Below are 13,270 nucleotides of genomic sequence, written 5' to 3'. Positions count from 1 at the left end.
CCCAACATCGCTCCCCAAACAAGTCCCGACTGTTATTGCAATAAAACCCTCTCCACAGAGCAAGAAGTCGAGTTTATAACCCGAAGTGGGAGGTGTTACGGGAGCGAGGAAAGAGAAAAGAAAAGGGAAAGTAAAGATGGGAGAGTCATCGAGAAACACGGAAGAGGAGGTTGAGAAAGCGAGGAAGCGAGCACATTGAGCATAGAAGATGAAGAAGCTGTTGCTCCAAATAATGAAGCGAGCGAGTATGGCGTGGTGGAGCAGTTGAGAAAGACACGCTCGGATTTATTGTTATCGATTTTGAGTTGGAAGTGCAAGCAAGCCTTGCAGAGAATCTGGATCGGGCCTTTGTCAACCACGACATTACTCCGGGGCAGTTTGAGAAGTTAGTGGGACAAAACCAGGCATCCAGCTCTGTAGCCTTTTCTGAAGAGGAGGTAGACCCTGCAGGCTTAGGTCATAATAAAGCTCTGCATATAACGGTAAAATGTAAAGGCTGTATAGTGGCCAAGGTCCTCATCGATAACGGATCAGCCCTCAATGTATTGCCTAGCGCTACCTTGGCTAGATTGCCAGTTGACCAATCAGACATACGTCAAAGTACTATGGTGGTGAGAGCTTTTGACGGAACAAGGAGAGAGAGTCTTTGGGGGCGTTGACTTGCCAATCGGTCGGTGCATGTACTTTCAATATCACGTTTCAAGTGATGAACATTGAGCCGACTTACACCATCTTTGTTAGGAGGCCTTGGATCCATTCTGCGAATCTTGTTCCTTCTACTTTGCACGAAGATCAAATACATTAAGGGCGGCAAAATCATCACGGTGAAGGGCGAAGACGCCATACTAGTCACCAAGCCGTAATCACTCCCTTATGTGGATGCAGACGATGAGTCATTGGAAAGTTCTTTCCAGGCCCTTGAATTGCAAGATACTGGGAAGGAGGGGGCCATGGCTATGGTGGCCAAAGTAATGTCAAGAAGCGGGTATGAAGAGGGTAAAGGCCTAGGCGCCACATTACAAGGGATTGTCAAGCCTATACCGGCCATTCAGAAGATAGGCCGTTGTGGTTTGGGATATGAGGAGGATGCCCTCGTGGATGGGCGATTACGGATGAGAAGAATGCTTGGGATCGAGATTTGACGGAAGATAGGAAAGGTGAAAGTAGTCCGAGAATCACGGAAATCTTCACTAAACCGGTCATTCAACATCCGCAAGTACGGAAGAATCACTGATGATCCATCCATAGATGTCATCCAAGCTGGATTCCTTGTATGAGGCCCTAATTTTGCCAATGGCTGAAGAGCGGAGCTTGACAAGCTGGACAACGGAGGATATCCTGTACTCAATCTCGAGTAAAGTACCTGCAGTTATCTACACTTGATCACTTTGTCCATGGTGACAAGTGTAATACTGTAAATGGACCTTTTCTTATGGCATTAATATTAATGAATTAATAGCGCATTTTTAATTCAATACTCTTTTTCTTTCCATCCTTATAACATGTTCTATTCTTTATTCCTTCAGGACAATTCATCAATTAACACCTAATAACCCAATAGACTCAGAAATTCCTCTGGTTAATTTTGAAATCCCCATAACTGCCATTACTTCAAGTAATTCTGAGGAAGACCTTACAGAAGAAAACAATGAAAAAGATGAACCCTCCCTCGTGCCTTGTGAAGACAAAACGTGCACAATAAACTTAGGCACGGAAGAAGTAAAAAGGGAACTTAAGATAGTGGAGAGTGAGGAGTTGGAAGATATGATCGATGCAGCAAGGAATTTCTCGGCGTGTTCTCTTGGAGCTATGATGACATGGTCGGTTTGGACCCTCGGATAGTGGCGCACAAGATTCCTTTAATTAGGAGCGATCCGGTGAAGCGAAACTAAGGAGAATGAATCGATACCTTTGCTCAAGGTTCGAGATGAAGTCAAGAAAGCTTGATGACGCCGGGTTCTTAGAAGTGGTCAAATATCCCCAATGGGTGGCTAACGTCGTCCAGTGATGAAGAAAGACGGAGAGTCGAGGTGTGTGTTGACTACGAGGATCTTAATAGAGCTAGTTTGAAAGACGATTTCCCTCTCCCCACATTGATGTGTTAGTTGACAATGCCGCGGGTTTGGGCGGATGTTCGTGTATTGATGGGGCATCGGTACAATCAGATCCCAATGGGCGAGGAAGACAAGGATAAAGCGCTTTTATCACCCAATGGGGTGATACGCTATCGGGTCATGCCCTTCGGGTTGAAGAATCACGGGGCTACTTACGGTAGCGTAATGGTCACATTATTCCACGATATGATGCATAAAGAAGTGGAGGTGTATGTGGATGATATGATCATCAAATCCCGGGAGAGGAGAGCCACGTTGGTGATAAGGAGGGTGTTTGAAAGACTCGGGAAATACCGGTTGAAGCTGAACCTGCTAAGTGCATATTCGGAGCTAGATCGGAAAAGCTGTTGGGATTCATAGTAGCGAGAAAGGGATAGAAGTAGATCCGACAAGGTTGAGCTATTCAAGAAATGCCGTCCCCAAAAGCGAGAAAGGGAGGTGCGCGATTTTAGGAAAAGCGAACTACATTCGAGGTTTATTTCTAATCTCCTTGCCAAAGTGAGCCTATTTTGATTACTCGGAAAAACAACTCTACTCAATGGGATTCGGTTTGTCAAGAGGCTTTTGAGAAAATCAAGCGATATCTGTCAAACCCACGATGTTGGTCCCACATGGCGAGTAGGCCTCGATCCTGTACATGGCGATCCAACGAATTCCATGGGATGTGTTTTGGGACTGACATGATGATCTGGCGAAAGAGAGGGCCATTTATTACTGAGCAAGAAGTTCAATGATTGTGAGTCAAGGTACTCTTCCTTAGAAAAGACTTGCTGCGCATTGGCACAGACGACAAATCGCCTTAAGCACTACATGTTAAATCACAAAACATGGCTCATCTCGGGATGGACCCTATCGGATATGTATTTGAGAGCCCCTTCGTGCGGGAAGAATAGCCAAGTGGCGGTTATACTCTCCCAATATGATATAGTCTACATGACCGGAAGCGGTGAAAGGTAGCGTGATTGCGACCTCTAGCGAGAAAACCCTATCCGGATTATGAAGCTCACGAATTTTGAGTTCACGATGAGCATATTAATGAAGTAGGCTGCGAAGAAGGGGAACCAGCCAATGTATGGGAAATGTATTTTGTGGAGCGGTCAATTTATCAGGGAGCGGAATCGGGCCGTACTAGTATCCCGGAAGGAAAGCACTTCCCAATAGTGCTAAGTTGGGATTTGTTGCACCAACAATGTCATTTGAATATGAAGCTTGTGTGATGGGTCTACATGCCGCTATAAAGATGAAAATCAGAAAGTTGGAGGTGTATGGAGACTCGGCTCGATAATTTATCGAGTTAAGGAGAATGGCAAACCAAGGATCCCAAGCTAATCCCCTATCGAAGCACTACTTGGAGATGATCAAGGAATTGAAGAAATCTCTTTCACTCATCCGAGTAGAGGCAGAATCAATTTGCGGATGCCTTAGCTACTCTGTTATGGCTCAAATCGAAGAAGGACAGACGTTTGAGACGTTCAAGATTAAGGTAAGGGATGAGCGACCTATTGTCTCATGATTGAAGAAGAGCGACGGAAAGCCTTGGTATCATGACATCACAGTCTCTTGTAGAGCAGGAGAATTCCCTTGAGGGCAAGCAAGAATGAAAAGAAGATGATTCGGAGATTAGCATTAGGGTACTTTCCCGGTGGAGAGACCCTATACAAGAGGAGCGCCAACGGAGTGCGAGATGCGTAGATGCAAAAGAAGCTAAGAGAATCCTCTTTGAGGCGCATGAGGAAATTGTGCCACTCACGCCAATGGTCACATGATGGCGAAGCAAATCATGCGGCGTGGGTATTTTGGACCACAATGGAAAAGGATTGCATCGAGTATTTCGGAAGTGCCACAAGTGTCGATTCTGCAGATCAGATAAATATGCCACCTCACAAGGTGTTCAATCTCGTCTCACCGTGGCCTTTTGCAATGTGGGGCATAGATGTGATTGGTCCCATCAATCCCAAGGCATCCAATGGGCGCAGATTCATCCTTGTAGCCATCGACTATTTCTCCAAGTGGGTCGGGCGACATCCTATGCTCACATCACGCGAACACGTTTCTCAAATTCTTGAAACAATATCATCTGCGGCATGGTCTCGAATGAAATTGTCGCGATAACGCCAAGAACACGAGCAGTCAGAAGATTGAAGGCGTGTGATCAATACGAATCCGACATCTCAATTCCTCCCCATACCGTCCCGGATGAATGGGCGGTTGAAGCCGCGAACAAAAACCTCAAGAGAATAATCCAGGAAAATAGCAGTCACATATAGGGATTGGCATGATATGCTTCCTACGCTCTCCACGCATCAGGACTTAGTAAGAACCTCGGCCGGCAACACCATACTCAACGGTCTACGGGATGGAAGGCTGTGTGCCTATTGAGGTTGAAATCCGTCCTAAGAATTTTGAAGGAATTAGGGATCGATGAGTCGAATGGATCGATCAAGGTTGGATCGATTGAATTTCTTTGGATGAGAAAAGGTTAACGCGGCATGTCACGGACAATTATACGAGAGAAGAATGGCGGGGCATTTGATAAAAGCGTGCGCACGGGAATTTCAACAGGGGACTTAGTTACGAAGAAATGCGCCAAACCAAAGCGATCCACGGGGCAAATGGTCACCAACCTCGAGGGTCCTTATGTGATTAAAGGCGTTTTGGAGGAGCCTTGATCTTGACTCACATGGGCGGTGAAGAATTCAGAGACTGTGAATGCCGAAACCTTTGTCAAGAGATACTATGCATGAAAAGGAGAAAGGATGAAAACCCGAAAGGGCGTCTTAAAAAAAAAAAAAAAAAAAAAAAAAAAAAATATTGGGGTGAAAACCCAAAAGGCGTCCCAAGAGAAGTGGAGGAATAAGGAAGGGGCATGAAACCACGGATAGAAAAGAGCCGAATTCGACATGCGGCAGAGAACTTCGAAATAATGGCGGTTAAAGACTTCAAAATTAACCATAAGGAATATGTGAGATCTATCCCTATGGCCTTTCCCTTTGAAAGTTTATCTTCGTTTTCAAGACCATAATAAAGTTATACTTTATTCCTTAGCTCTTATTTTTACGCTGCTTTTAATACTGCCCTTTCTCTTTGTTTAATGTGCTATTAATTAGTTAAATTTTTGCCATAAGATTTGAATTCGAGAATTGATAACCTCACGTACTTTGCTATGAGATTTGCAGGGAATGACGGCCTTAAAAAAAAAAAAAAAAAAAAAACTAGCGAAAAAAAGAAAAGCGCTTCTAGCCAAGATAGACGAAGAAAGTGAAAACCCAAGAGCGCTTTAAGTAGAATAAGAAGAAAGTCGGGAATGAAAAGGGGCATCAGAAAGAATGAGATCATAGGTCGGTCTTGCAACTCCTCCTCCATTAATCGTCGCCCGTTATCTTGTTGAGTACACTCTTTAGGAATAACTTCATATGCCAAAGTCGGACTTGTTTTGTAAGTTGATTTTAATTTCTGCAATTTAAATTTCCACCATCAATCTATGGATCCTTGATCCAAGTTGATTTTATTTTCCTGCAATTCCACCATCAATCTCTGGATCCTTGATCCAAGTTGATTTTATTTTCCTGCAATTCCACCATCAATCTCTGGATCCCTGATCCAAGTTGATTTTATTTTCTGCAATTCCACCATCAACCTCTGGATCCGATCCAAGTTGATTTTATTTTCTGCAATTCCACCATCAATCTCTGGATCACGATCCAAGTTGATTTTATTTTTCTGCAATTCCACCATCAACCTCTGGATCCTTGATCAAAGTTGATTTTATTTTCCTGCAATTCCACCATCAACCTCTGGATCCTTGATCCAAGTTGATTTTATTTTCATGCAATTCCACCATCAATCTCGGATCTGATCCAAGTTGATTTTATTTTCCTGCAATTCCACAATCAATCTCTTGATCCTTGATCCAAGTTGATTTTATTTTCCTGCAATTCCACCATCAACCTCTGGTTCCTTGATCTAAGCTGATTTTAATTTCATGCAATTTAAATTTCTTATATCAAACTCTGTTTCCTTGATCTAAGTTTATATTAATTTCCTGCAATTTAAATTTACATTATCAACCTCTGGTTCCTTGATCTAAGTTGATTTTAATTTCATGCAATTTAAATTTCTGTTATCATCCTCTGGTTCCTTGATCTATGTTGATTTTATATTCCTGCAATTTAAATTTACATTATCAACCTACAGTTTATAGATCTAAGTTGATTTTAATTTTCTAGGTCATTAACTTAGGTGTGCTTTAGTTCCCTAATTTCAAATACCTAATCGTCCAAAATATGAGTCGGAATCTTTACATAATTCCTATCTGAAATTTTTCCTTTAATAGAAATTACGTAAGAGAGGCGGTGTCGACACCATATTTTGGCGATCTAAAATACTTTGAAACCGATCCGGTGCTAAGTTTCCTCGGAGTAGCTAATCACGTTTCGATCCCTCTTTGGTAGGCGGTCACATTTCGACCTCTCCTGCAAAAGGCGTGAATCAATGATAAGTCCTCGCATCCCTTGAAACTCGGCGATCTCTCAAATCATTTACCGATCCTTCAAACCCGTTGCGGATTTAGGACTGTCAAGAATATTCGATCCTGTTGATAAATGGAGTGAACTAGCACTAGATCTTTTCCTACAGTTTTATTGCCGACCTCCTTTCAGAAAGTTTAAGAGCTAAAGTTTTGGTTCGATTAGATCTTAAGTGTTCGAGTTAAATTTTCGGTCAAGTTACATTGACATTTCTTCCCTACAGATCTCATGTTCAAAGTGCTTTCCGATCTCTCATACTTAGATTAATAATCACATTTAGTTTTTGTTTCTTTGTGCTCATACAATCAAATACTCGGACAAATAATGGTTTAAAATTTTCCGATCACAATCATTCATTGAACAAAGGCATTTCATTTCATGTCATAATTTGTACAAGTTATTGGTGAGGATCACCCCGGCTGATCTACATTTGGATCACTCCTCTCTCCCTCTCACCTCGGCTTCATCCTCACTATCTTCACCATCGCCCGGGTGCAGTCGTCCATCCAAGAAAAGTCTTCTTACAGGTAACGCTCACGGAGTGCGGCCAAGAGATCCTTGTGAGCCTTCACATAGGCCTCGGCTATTCCGTCACCATCTCCTCATCCCTCTCCTTAAGCTCCTTATCCTTCGCCTCGAGTTCCTCTATAAGTTGGCGACACGAGAGGATGCATTGGCGTGGGCGCTGGACTTCCTTAAGAGCGCGGTCCCTCTCGTCAGAAATACGGTTACTGTTACAACCGGTCTTCATGGAGCTTTGCGTCCCTCGACACGAGATATATAATCCGGCCGATGAGAGTTCGGATCGGAGGAATCCACTTCTGGTTCTTCTTCGATCTCCTTACCCGGTATTGAATCCTTTCGGATCATGATGCGGTTCACGAACACTCCACGTTTAAGCTCATGGTCGAGTCAATATGTCATCAAGGCCATGCAGGATAGCTTTGTCCGATCCTCTGAAAGAAGATGGTAGACCCGGGACTTTGGCGAAATCGAGTTCTCCTTGATCGGTTATTCCTCAAGCGATCGATCGACTTGGCGCCCAGAAGAGGTCCTCGAAGCTTGAGAAGGCCCCCTTCCTGCTTGGAACAAGCTGCGAGTCGGAGGCTGCTCCTCCGATCTAGGAGAGATCGGGTAGCCGGTGGTCGGCGGACCGAAGGTTGGGAGGATCACTTTGTATCTCCCGGGTTCGTGGCCAGGCGTTTGGAGTCGTTCGAGCGCTTTATATCCTTTATCTTACGGGAGATCTCTCTCTCCTTCTTCCGTTTCCTTGAACCCTCACCACCCGCCATACCTGCACAAAGAAAAGGTTAGTGAGATCACTAAGGTCGTGAGAATTGAGATATAGAAAATACCGATTCCGAGGTTAGAGAGGCTGAAGTTCGCGGTCTTGGCAGTGGCATTGAGCAGTCAATGGTGCGGCTGGCGATCACCGAATCAAACAAGAATACTTTTTAGTGGCAGCCTCACTCTTGAGATCCATCACTATCAAACTTTCCTCTTCGCTCGAGGTAATATGGTTGGAAGCAAGGGTCCTGGTACCACCAGTGCGGGAAGTCCTCAAAGCGGCTCGGATCTTTGCTCCTCACAATGAAGAAGCGATTCTTCCAGTTCTTAAGAGGCGAGGCGGTCGGAAAAGAGCCAGCGATTGAAGCCGCTGAAAGAACGATGGTCATCGTCCTTTCGGTGAGTTAGCGGTGCGGCTTAGCGAACACTTTAGTTTGAAGTGCGATTCCCTTAGCTCGGCATAGACCTCGGAAAGCAACCAAGATCCGCCACGAGTTGGGGTGGATTTGAACAATGGATATTCGGTGAAATTTTAGGACCTCCTTATAGAAATCGGCTAGAGGGAACCTCGGGCCGGCCTTTAAGCGTTCTTCGTACACCATGACCATGTCATCCTCTTCAAAAGAATGATCGACACGAAGATCGCCATGGCATGATCGGCTCATATGAATCGGGACAAATGTTGTATTCTTGAACAAGCGATTGCGGTCAGTTCGAAGAACCGATGGAAGCTCGTCTATAGGAAGGGTCTCTCTCCTTGAAGAAGAGCGCATACGCCTTAATGGTACGACCGGCCAGGCACAGGGCGAGGACCCTAAGGGGTCGGGTTGCGCGCAGCCCGTGCCTCTTCTTCATCGACGATGACCAAGAGAACTCAATGGAAGGAGGGCTCGCGCTCTCGACCTTGGCACGCTCATTTTCAAGAAAAAACAAAGAACTTAAACTAAAAAGAAGATTAAAACCCTTACGAGTCTAATCGGTGTCGGGCGGAGAAAATGAGAGAACTTGAAGTTGTGAGCGGGGATTGAAAATGGAATGAGAAAACAAGCGGCTAACCCTCCCTATTTATACTAGTCAGAGCATTTAATGCTCGCGAGGTTCTAAGCGGCGCATCAATTGGTGAGACTCGGCAATTGTTACGACACTTTTCTCAAATATCAGAATGATCGAGATCGATTAATTGGAGATCGGCATAATAAGTTAAATATTTTGAATAAAGGATCGATTAAGTGTCATTCGGGTAAAGAACAGGATCGGATAAACACGGTAGAGATCGGAAAATAATCAATGCAAAATAAGATGATAGCAGCAAAATAAAGTCTTTATTCTCAAAAGATCGGATTACATCATTTGGGCGATCTCTAGGGATCGGATTACAATAAAGGTCTAGCTACATCATGTGGCGATCTCTAGAGATCGATTACATTGAAAAATTACATCATTTGGGCGATCTCTAGAGAGGTGAAAAATCCTATCTGAAGAGGTGATCTAAGGATCGGTTTATAACTTATCCCAAGGATACTCCCGGAGATCTAAGGATCGGTTTATAACTTATCCCAAGGATACTCCCGGTGTTCTAAGGATCGGTTTATAAGCGATCCCAAGGATATTGCCGGCCGGATGCTTCATCCATTGTCGGAACACTCAATGTGATGAGAAGCGAATGAACTCGGTTGAGCAACTCGAGATCGGTACAGCGAAGCCCGCAATCTGGATCGGTCAAATTCAGTTCTCTCACCATCGCCAATTAGGACCATCCAATCAAGGATCGTAAATTTTCCGTCGAGGAAAAGAATTCCATCGGAAGAGGATCAAAACCACGATTGTGGCGGAACTTTCCGGAGCAGCTAGAACCAAGAAACAAGGAGAAAGAGAAAAATCGAATGAAGGAAATGCCACTATCAACGAGGGGTATATATAGGGAAAATGGGCATTTAATCTTTGGCGGAAAAGCAGCGGGCGGCTGAAAATCGAGATGTAATTAATGCTTGGACCGAATCGGTGATCAAGGGATAAAGAGATCGGAGATAGGAGATCAACATGAGAGATCGGAATGGGAGCTAGGGAGGATCGGAAGACAAAAGAATAAGACAAATTCCGATAACCGTCGTCGAATCGAGGCGAGGTAGTTAAAGCGTGGCGACGAGATCCCCACCGCACGCCTAAGAATCGCACTTAATCTTGGCAGTGCGGGGTATGTCATGGCGATCCTGTACATCCCAATCCCCAGTTGATCTCACTTGTAAGGATGAATCAGGAACCCTTGGATCAAGAGAGAAGGCGACAATACCAGCGTCTTTCACTCTCGGCCCCGGTCGTTCGGACAAAGGATTCAAGACCGTCGGATTAAAGAGGAAAAGGACAAATATTTTGAGAAGCGATCTCGACCATTCGTTTTGATTCTCTTTAATTCTGAACATCAGATCATGTACTTCAAAATCGACCCTCCATCTCCCTCAAAATGAATCGACCCTTCATAGGAGCACGATTCCTATAAATACTGCATGAAAAAGCTGTTCAAGGGGGAGGGCGGACGAAAAAAAAGAAAGGCATTATTATAGCGGAAGAACTACGAAAATTTCATTGATTTGTTATTACGCTACTTTGAAATATTGATTGGAAAGACTTTTGAAACTAGTTTTACGAAGTGTTTCTTGAAAAGGATTTTGAACACTGGAACTCTACATTTCCGGCTTGTTCATCACGATCACGCCTTCACTTTCAACTCTTTATCATCTCTATTTTCATCCCATACATTGGAGCTCAAATCCCACTCGGTTGTTATCTTGACCTAATCACATCATAGTTAAGCTCCCTCCAGTTCACGGTGAACATCAACTCTCGAGGCTAATCGGTCCAGCGGTCTTGTTTCTAGTGGCCACCCCATAATTATTCCTCTGATTGAGCTCCTCCCGGTAAGAGCTCACGTCATTGTTTTATTAAGTGTTTGCGTTCATTTCTTAGTAGTCTCTCTGTCCTTTTTACGTATGTGATTTTCTCCAAGTTCATCTCGTGCAAAGAAACCGAAATGTTATTCTCGGTCATCTCTTTAGTGATTAGTGTGCCTTTTATTAATCTTCGTCATTTACGAATACAAGCTTTTACGGTTCCTAGTAGAGTGTAAATGGTCGGGTAAGGCGTGAGTAGCGCAACCTAAAGATCTCTCTTAAAGGGAAAATCTGAATAATACATAAGGAAGATAGTCAAACTATTAGGTGTATAAGCACAGATTCGGCAAAGATGCCATAAAATGGAAGTAAAAGAAGCGAGTAGATTGGTCATAAATAAATATTGGTAAAATAAATACATGAGAGGTCGGTAAATCAGGTCTCATTTTCCCGTCTAGCCGAAGGATATTGATAAGTCCTATCCCCAACCTCTTTAAACTTGAGGATCCTTATCTCTAGGTTCTTAGGGCACCAAAATTACGGAGATCGGAAAAATACCTTTCAGGCACCTTTCTAATTTAAAAGAGATCGGAGGAGAGTTCTTATCCGGTCTCAACTCAAAATTTTATTAAATAGGGATCGGAGGAGAATTCTTATCCGGTTCCCATCTCGAAATTTTAATAAATACCTAAAAGAGATCGGAGGAGGACCCTCACGACCTCCAATTAAATTTTAATAAATAATCCGGTAGAGATCGGAGGAGAGTTCTTATCAGGTCTCTATTCAAATAAATATTAAAAGAGATAGGAGGAGAGTTCTTATCCTATTCTCACACCAAATTTCAACCCGTATGCAAGATAATCCCAAAACCCGGAACAATTAAACGCCAACTCACTAAGGCTGTCTCATTTACTTATGTATCTGGGTAATCCTAATTAGTGAAAAATCAAACATTCCTTTTACCAAAAGGATTAACATTCCCACTATAGCCCTTCTAACTAATTTATAAATGACACAAAATTAAATCTACTTACCCTTGTTAAGGGACGAGGTGGGGTGCCTAACACCTTCCCCACCCGTTAATGGACCCCGAACCTAGAATCTCTGTTTTGAAGTGGTTTCATTTTTAATTTAACTCCCTAAATGGTTTTCTTTAGTTTCCCTCAAAACTAAGGTGGCGACTCCTCACTTTTCCCACTTCGGTGAGTGATCGTCCGGGCGACCGCAAAATCCCGTTGCGACAGGTATATCTATTACTTTTAAAGCATCACACAGACACAGATAGGGACACTTTTGCACTTCTTAGTCAAATTCTTTGGAGCATATTTTCTTGTTGATTGATTGTTTATATTCATCTTAAAGCAAACTTCACTGCTGCCTTCTTATGCTGCATCCACATTTGAATAATTTTTCCACTTCCATTCTGTGCATGGATATGTGCTGATTAAGAGTGGAGCCGAACAATTGTTGGTGGCAGACACTCGTTGCAGAACATTGTTATCCTAGGATCAAACTATGGCAACATTATTATTATATCAAAGAAGAAAAAAAATTCTGTTGGTGTTGGATCAAATTATAAATGACTTTTCATTGTCATGATTTCTATTTACTTAATTATATTTAATGAAAAATTTGGAAAATAGAAGTATTATTGAAACTTCAAGCAGACCTCATGTATTACTCATTTTTAAGCTTTTCTATCAAAACAATATCTTTGATTATTTGTTAATGTATTTAATTTCAGACATTGACATTATCTTTTTCTTGTTTTCTGGGATATAGATCTGGTAAGCTTAGGATTTCTGACTTAAATTATGAAATTGTGGGGCATTAAAGTGATTTTATGCTTTTGTTCCCTGATAAATTTTGGGTTATTTCTTTGAGAATATAATATAGTGTGCTTAATATGACAACTACGTTTTTGAAATCCATCGTTCTAGTGAATATTTACTCAAGTGCGCTCTTGTATTTTAATTTCTCAGGTTAATTTCTATTGGTCTAATATTGTCTTCTATGTTCTATCTTAAAATATATACCCTTGTTCTTATGTGAACTTACTTTACTTTCTTAGGTATGAACGTTTTGTTTTTGCACTTGAAGAAGCATCAAGAGATATGCTGCCCGTACTAAAAGATAAGGCATTGAAGGTTAGTCTGTTCTTAGTTTTCAATGTGTCACAGTCACTAATTTATGCATCTCGAGACAGATAAAGAGGTTTTCCATGGACTTCCATTTGTGTCCCTCCATCCAAGTACTTTATACATGAAGAGACGTGGCCAATCCATCTGAGTGACCACTTCCTCAACTCATCCTCAATGGTCCCATTTTCAACTTTTGAAAAAAAATATGCCTTGTGTGGCCCTTTACATGCCATCTTATACTTTAGCATCTTCATCACTGCTGTGCTCACTTTGTGAAATTGTTGTTTCTTCATCGCCCAATATTGGTCATGATA

General features: G+C 42.6%; 1 pseudogene; it reads left to right on the top strand.

Annotated features, from left to right (window-relative positions):
• The window catches only part of LOC110640154 (protein SLOW WALKER 2-like), a 35,838-nt pseudogene that overhangs the window by 15,431 nt on the left and 7,137 nt on the right, over window positions 1-13,270 (top strand).

The sequence above is a fragment of the Hevea brasiliensis genome, chromosome 5 (genome assembly GCF_030052815.1).
Source record: "Hevea brasiliensis isolate MT/VB/25A 57/8 chromosome 5, ASM3005281v1, whole genome shotgun sequence".
Taxonomy (NCBI): Eukaryota; Viridiplantae; Streptophyta; class Magnoliopsida; order Malpighiales; family Euphorbiaceae; genus Hevea; species Hevea brasiliensis.
This window is presented reverse-complemented; position numbering and strand designations above follow the sequence as displayed.